Source organism: Terrapene carolina, unplaced genomic scaffold (assembly GCF_002925995.2).
Source record: "Terrapene carolina triunguis isolate 2854851 unplaced genomic scaffold, T_m_triunguis-2.0 Scaffold131, whole genome shotgun sequence".
NCBI classification, from domain to species: Eukaryota; Metazoa; Chordata; order Testudines; family Emydidae; genus Terrapene; species Terrapene triunguis.
In genome coordinates, this window is record NW_020664482.1 from 22,881,693 (window position 1) to 22,888,884 (window position 7,192).

The window sequence follows — 7,192 nt, forward strand, 5'->3', positions numbered from 1 at the left end:
TGGTCCGGTGGTCTATAGCACATGCCCACCATGACATCACCCTTGTTGCTCTCAGTTCTAAACTTAACCCAAAGACTCTCAATAGGCTTTTCTCCAGTATCATACTGGAGCTCTGAGCAATCATACTGCTCTCTTACATACAGTGCAACTCCTCCACCTTTCTTCCCCTGCCTGTCCTTCCTGAACAGCTTATATCCATCCCTGGCGGTGCTTCAGTCATGTGAGTTACCCCACCAAGTCTCTGCTATTCCAATCACATCATAGTTCTTTGACTGTGCCAGGACTTCCAGTTCTTCCTGCTTGTTTCCCAGGCTTCTTGCATTCATGCACATGCACCTAAGATAAGTAGCCGATTGCCCTGCTTTCTCAGTATGAATCAGGAGGCACCCCCCTGTTGCACCCTCCTTCTTGTGTTTCCTCCCAGTATCCCACTTCCCCACTTACTTCAGGGCTTTGTCACCGTCCCCCGGTGAACCTAGTTTAAAGCCCTCCTCACTAGGTTAGCAAGCCTACCTGCGAAGATACTCTTCCCTCTCTTCGTTAGGTGAATCCCATCTCTTTCTAGCAATCCTTCTTCCCGGAACAACATCCCATGGTCGAAGAATCCAAATCTCTCTTTCCGACACCACCTGCGTAACCACGCATTCACCTCCACAATGCAACGGTTCCTACCTGGGTCTTTTCCTTCAACAGGAATGTGATAGTGAACTCTTTGTGACCCGCTGATGAAAAGTGCTATATAAGAGCTAGGTATCAACATCATCAAGGGCCTTATCTAGACTACAGAATTAGACTGATTGTTCTTATCTCATGTTTTGTAGCTCAATTAAAGTTAACACAATGGTTTGTATCCCCACTTGCATTCACACATGCATTACGTACATCTTTCACTGAGTGTGGCCTCTGCTGAGGGAGATGAAAGAAATGGGCTGATGGCCAGATAGGCAACTTTGGCTTTGTCTACACTATGGACCTTACAGCCGTGTAGCTGCTCTATGCCGGCAGGAGAGAGCTCTCCCGTCAGCATAATTAAACTACCCCCAACAAGTGGCACAGTCCACACTAGCCTTCTGTCGGTGAAACTTATGTCAATCAGGGGGTGTTTTTTTCAAAAGTTTTACCGACAAAAGTGCTAGTGTAGGCATAGCCTTTGCTGGGCATTGTGGAGTAGGATCGGAGGATTGATTTAAGTTGATTATTATAACCCTGCATCAGCCAGCAGTTACACTGGTTCTTTCAGGACTGAGATAACACAACTGAAGCTAACACTGGGGCATAGTGCAGGCCTTCACCTGAGTTACTTGGTATGATGGGGTGTTCACCCCAGTGGCATAGATAGGAATGGAAATTTGGGTGTGCCCCAACTTTTGGGCGGGCGGGCAATGACAGATTGTGTTAGCTCAGCTTCTCCCCCATGCCATGCCCTCTACCTAGCCCTGGTCCCCCCAGACACAGGGCTTCACCTGCCGAGCTGGGCACGTGCATGGGGCCAGGACCCCACCCCCATGTGCCAATGTGGGTAGCTGCTTGGGTAAAAGAGGTGCCCACCCCTTCGGGCTGAAATTCCCACATTCCTTAGGCAGAGGGGGGATAATAGGCACTGACCCCCCCCCTTCAGTTGAGCAGAGTCTGAAGGCTACGACCCCACACCCCCGGAAAGGTACCCAGTCAGGGAAACAGGTTCCCTGAGCCTCACCATCTTGGGAAGAGGGGAAGTTTATCCAGAGCAGGGAGGGAAAACTGGGGCGGGGCAGGAAGAGGCTGGATGGGGGAGGGCAGAGGCAAAGGTCTGGAGTTGGGGGGAAGGGGCAGGACTCAGGGGGGCACAGGACATGAGTGAGGCGGCAGAACTGGGGAGCATAGCAGAGCCTGGCACTGGGGGTACAGGGACAGGACTGGGGGGGCAGGAGGGATCGGGGGCACAGGAAGAGGGTGCAGGAGGGATCTGGGGTGCAAGAAGGATCAGAGGCCTGGGGAGGGGGGCAGGAGTGATCGGGGGGCCCGCCTCCCCCCCACCTACTCCAGCCAGCCCTTACCGCTCTCAGGCACCAGAAGACAAGGCTGCCCAGGGCGCACAGGCTGTGGGGCATGCCCATGAGATGAAGGCGGACCACCCCGACACTCAAGGTCCCGAATCCAGCTCGGTGTCTGTCTGCCTGGCCGGCCACGTCCCTGTGTCCTGCTGCTGTGTCTGTGCGTCCTGCACCGCGGGCTGCTGCCCCAGTCTCTGGAGGCCTGCCCATGGCCAGCCCAGTCATGCGCCTAGGTGCCAGGCCCGGCTCCACTCTGGCCCCAGCACTAGCCCTGCCCAGACCCTCCCCCACCAGGCACACCCCCCCTGCCTGGGACAACTCACCCCCTCCCAATCTGTAGATTCGGGGGGCTCCAGCCCTGCCCGCACTCCATCCTGGATTTCAGGTGCCCGAGTGATGTTCCGGCCTGCTGTGGCTGCACTACACCCCTGATCAGATTTGGGTGGGCCTGGATGCGAAGTGGGTGGAACGCGGCCCAGCCAGGACCAACCCCTGGTTCACCCCCACACCAGTCTGGAAGGGGTTAATGAGGCTGAGATGGGGCCAATTAACCAGATAGGTCCAGGGCCGCCCAGAGGATTCAGGAGGCCTGGGGCAAAGCAATTTCAGGGGCCCCTTCCATAAAAGAAAGTTGCAATACTATAGAATACTATATTCTCATGGGGGCCTGGGGCAAATTGCCCCACTTGCCCCCCCCCTCCTCCGGGCGGCCCTGGATAGGCCAGAGCTGAGGGGAAATAGGTGGCATAAGTAATCCCCTGAATGCTGATGGAGTCCAACTGAGACGGAAGTGCGTGGTGGGGAGCTAAGGTAAAGCCAGGAAGCTGAGAGAAGGGAGATGTGTTTGGGAACTACAGTGCCAAGTAGCCTGCAATTTCTCCCTGGGAGGAGGGCATTTGGGCTGGCAAACCCACAAAGTTGGGGAGCCAGAAGGTAGAGCTGAGAAGTACGAAGAAGTCCAGGGACAGAGCAACCAGTGCTGAGGGACAGCGGACCACAATTGCAAGTATAGGGTCCCTGGACTCAAGCTTGGAGTAGTGGAAGGGCTGAGGTTCCCCTACCAGCTACTGAGGAAATGGCACGTACCAGGCAGTGGAGTGCAGATGGACTAGGATGGTTGTTCGGGGAGACTTTGTGACCCCCAGGAAGGGAGGACTATAGTGACCTGGTTGGAGGGCTGAGTCATGAAGAAGGAGCACGCTGAGTCCCAGAGAAAGAAAGAGACCATGGGGTGAGGAACTGACAGAAGGGGGAATTAGACCTGAAACCAGCTAATCCCCAGAACAACCAGGAGGAGCCTTCCGATGGTGTGTGGACCCCAGGCTGCATGGCATAAGCTATAACTCAAGCAGTACATGATTGAGGGACTTGTGCATATTGATGGAAAGTGAATTAATGTCAAGCTAAAGGAAGCAATCAATTTGTAACTCAACATAAACTAATAGTGGGCTGATAAAAACAAATGGGAAACTAAACTTTAAGGGTCTGTGATATAACAGAAATCTAATGGTTCGAGCTTTTGAGTTGTTATGGCACAACAGTATTACCTTGAAAAGCCCTAGGCGAAACTTCCACCTTGCGCCACCCTCCCACCCAGCTAACCGCGCCCCCCCCCCGGCCGCCAACCCCCCCCCCGCCCCCCCCCCCCCCCCCCCCCCCGCGGCAGCTAATCCTGCCCGGGAAGCCCACCCCAGCTCACCTCCGCTCCGCCTCCTCCTCTGAGCACGCCGGCGCCGCTCTAATTCTCCTCCCCTCCTCTTGCAGCGCCGACTAGAGGAGAATTAGAGTGGGGGCTGTGTGCTCAGCGGAGGAGGCAGAGTGGAGGTGATCTGGGACGGGGAGCAGTTCCCCTGTGTGCCCCCCCCCGTTACTGCGGGCGGCCCTCCCCTCCCCAGCTCACCTCCACTCCACCTCCTCACCTGAGCGGGCTTTTAGGCACCCTCAACCACTAGGCACCCTAGGCGGCCGCCTAGTTCGCCTAGTGGTTGCACCGGCCCTGGGGGTATGCAAAACAAATCAGACTCCTGAAAGGGGTACAGTAGTCTGGAAAGGATGAGAGCCACTGATTTGGTGGATCCAAGAATGGAAACTGAGATGTGGGGCTATGTGCAGGGCTGCTGTAAGGCCAACACGGGGCTCTGTGAGGCAGCCACTAAACAGGTTGTTCCCCCCCATCCCAACTTCTAGGGGCTCGCTCCTGCAACAGGAGCTCTTGAAGTATACCGGGAATATTGAACTGATCCTCAACATTTTCCAAAAGTTACCATGGGATCTTTAACTTCCATCTGGAGAGCCTCCGGGTCTTAGGTTCACAGTGGTTCTGATCTTTTTACTTATTGGCAATGCTTGCATAGTTTATTGAACCAAAAGAGTATTTCAGAGTTTCCCTGCAATACAGCTTGTGTTTGTTGATCTTCCAGGCATGTTGCAAAGCTTTTCTATTTCCACAGGCTTTTTAATGATGGGATGGAGATAGCTGAGGGTTGCTTATTTTCTTTTTGATGGTTTGGGAAGTAGCCCTTGGTGTCACTGATGTGTGAATTTGATTTTGAATGTGTTTTGAAATTTTGTATTTTGGGGCGCTGTATCTGGGTCACTATGTATATCTTGTTAGATTGACAGTCAGGCAGACTGATAGCCAGTAGAAGTCTTTCACTGAAGAAATCACAGAAGTCCTCACTAATGTCCAGCCAACATGTACTAGAGAAGTTTGATTGTGAGTGATAGCAGACTGGAATAACTGGCAGGATTTTATATTGAGTTCTGTTAAACTGTCAGTCCACAGAATCCAGTCTTTTTCTCATAGTAGCTATTTGCTTTTTACAATACACTGATCTGGCTGAGAAGACCATCAATGACACAGTCCCCACAGGGAGCAAAGGAGAACAAGTCTTGTAGTACACAGGAGCAAGCATGATTTCATCTTTTGTGTGGAGCAGCATGTCTCCTGTGATTCCAGAGTCTGATGCAATTTTGACCTGTGCTGATACTTGTCTTGCATCATTTGAATGACAGAATGCATCCAGCCAGCTGTCTGACACAGTGGCAACTCATAACTGTTATTGAGTCATTGCTTTACAGATGGCACAGGTCAAGACATTTACATGAGCTTCTGCAGTTTCTATGACAGACTGCAGGTCTGTTCTTTCCTGGGCAGCTATTTAAATAATAGTGAAAGTTTTGTACTAGAGCATCATGCACAAGCTGTATGGGCTGATGGCTGACCATAAGTCTCACTAGTACAAGACTCTGAGTGTAGTGTGTGATCCTGCCCCTGGTCAGTGCTCATCATTGCTGGAGAGCTGTCAAATAAGGTGTGTGATATTTACCAAATGTGGGACACAACAGTCGCAGAAGTCCGTTAGGTCTAGCATGCTTTGTACTTCTGTGTGGTTACCTTTTGTATGGCTGAGCTTGCCTGTGTGATAGTACAAAACTATGCCTGAAAAATCCCCTCTCGTACTCCTTGCGCACTTAGTGTGATGTTGTGTTCATGAAGTAACATGGCTATGAGGTGAGAATTATGCTCTTCAGATGTTTTCCTGTATGCTGTGGTGTTTAGAACTCCAGATGGCCCCAAGACTTCACAGATTGTGTTTTGAAAGAAGAGAGATTCTAAAATCATTTGTAGCAAATGCAGGCATTCATGTGTTATGAGTGTTATGGATCTGAACTCCTGGTGCAACCACTAGGCGAACTAGGCAGTGGCCTAGGGCGGCAAATAGCTGGGGGCGCCTAGGGCCGTCCTCGGGCATAGGCAGCTGGGTAGGGTACCTGAAAATTTGGGGCACCACTGGGTCTTAGTGTCCACCCTACTGGTTTTCCTATCCCTGTTCTGACCCTTCCTGCAGGCTCTGAGTCTTCCTGGGAAGGGAATCTAGTAGTTAAAAGAGAAACAGTCTCCAGCCTGCCAGACCTATTAGCACAACACTGAAACTGTTAAAGAGCCATTCAAGGGGTAATGAAGACATTTAACAGGCATTTGCCAACCCCCAGGTATCTACTGTCAGTTTCTGAGGCCTTGGCTACACTTGCAAGTTGCAGCGCTGTAAAGCCGCCTCCAGCACTGTAACTCACTCCCCGTCCACACTGGCAAGGCATTTGCAGCGCTGTATCTCCGTGGTTGTAGCGCTGCATGTACTCCACCTCCCCGAGAGGAATAGCGAGTATTGCGCTGCCGCTGCAGCGCTGCGGCGCCAGTGTGGCCGCCCAATGCGCTGTGACTGGCCTCCAGAAGTATTCGGCAGTATCCCACAATGCCTGTTCTAGCCACTCTGGTCATCAGTTCAAACTCTACTGCCCTGGCCTCAGGTAACCAACCATGTGACCCACTCTTTACATTCCCCGGGAATTTAAAAAATCCCCTTCCTGTTTGCTCAGCCCGGCATGGCGTGGAGTGCTATCAGCGAATCTTTCCAGGTGACCATGCCTCCACGCGCCAAGCGAGCCCCAGCATGGAGCAATGGCGAGTTGCTGGACCTCATTAGTGTTTGGGGGGAGGAAGCTGTACAGTCCCAGCTGCGCTCCAGCTGTAGGAATTATGATACCTTCGGGAAGGTATCAAAGGACATGATGGAAAGGGGCCATGACCGGGACGCCCTGCAGTGCAGGATTAAAGTGAAGGAGCAGCGGAGTGCCTACCGCAAAGCCTGCGACGCAAACGGCCGCTCGGGTGCTCCCCCCACGACCTGCCGATTCTACAAAGAGCTGGATGCGATACTTGGGGTTAACCCCACCTCCACTCCGAGCACCACCATGGACACTTCAGAGCCAGTGGGGGGGGGGGAGAGGAGGAAAACGGGAGTAAGGGTGGTGGGCCGGATGGAGACACCCCGGAATCCCTGGAGCCATGCAGCCAGGAGCTCTTCTCGAGCCAGGAGGAAGGTAGCCAGTCGCAGCGGTCGGTACTTGGTGGAGGACAAACAGAAGAGCAGGTTCCCGGTAAGCGGGTTTTTTTTCGGGAAGGAATTTTTTCGGTGCGGGCTCTTTGGGAGAGGAGGGTTAGGCATGCATGCCTAGATGCGGAATAGTGCATTGATGTGGTTTATCACATCGCGGTAATCGGCCTCGGTAATCTCCTCTAATGTCTCATCCAGAACGTGTGCAATGCGCTTATGCAGGTTTATCGGGAGAGCCACCATGGTCCTTGTCCCAACCAG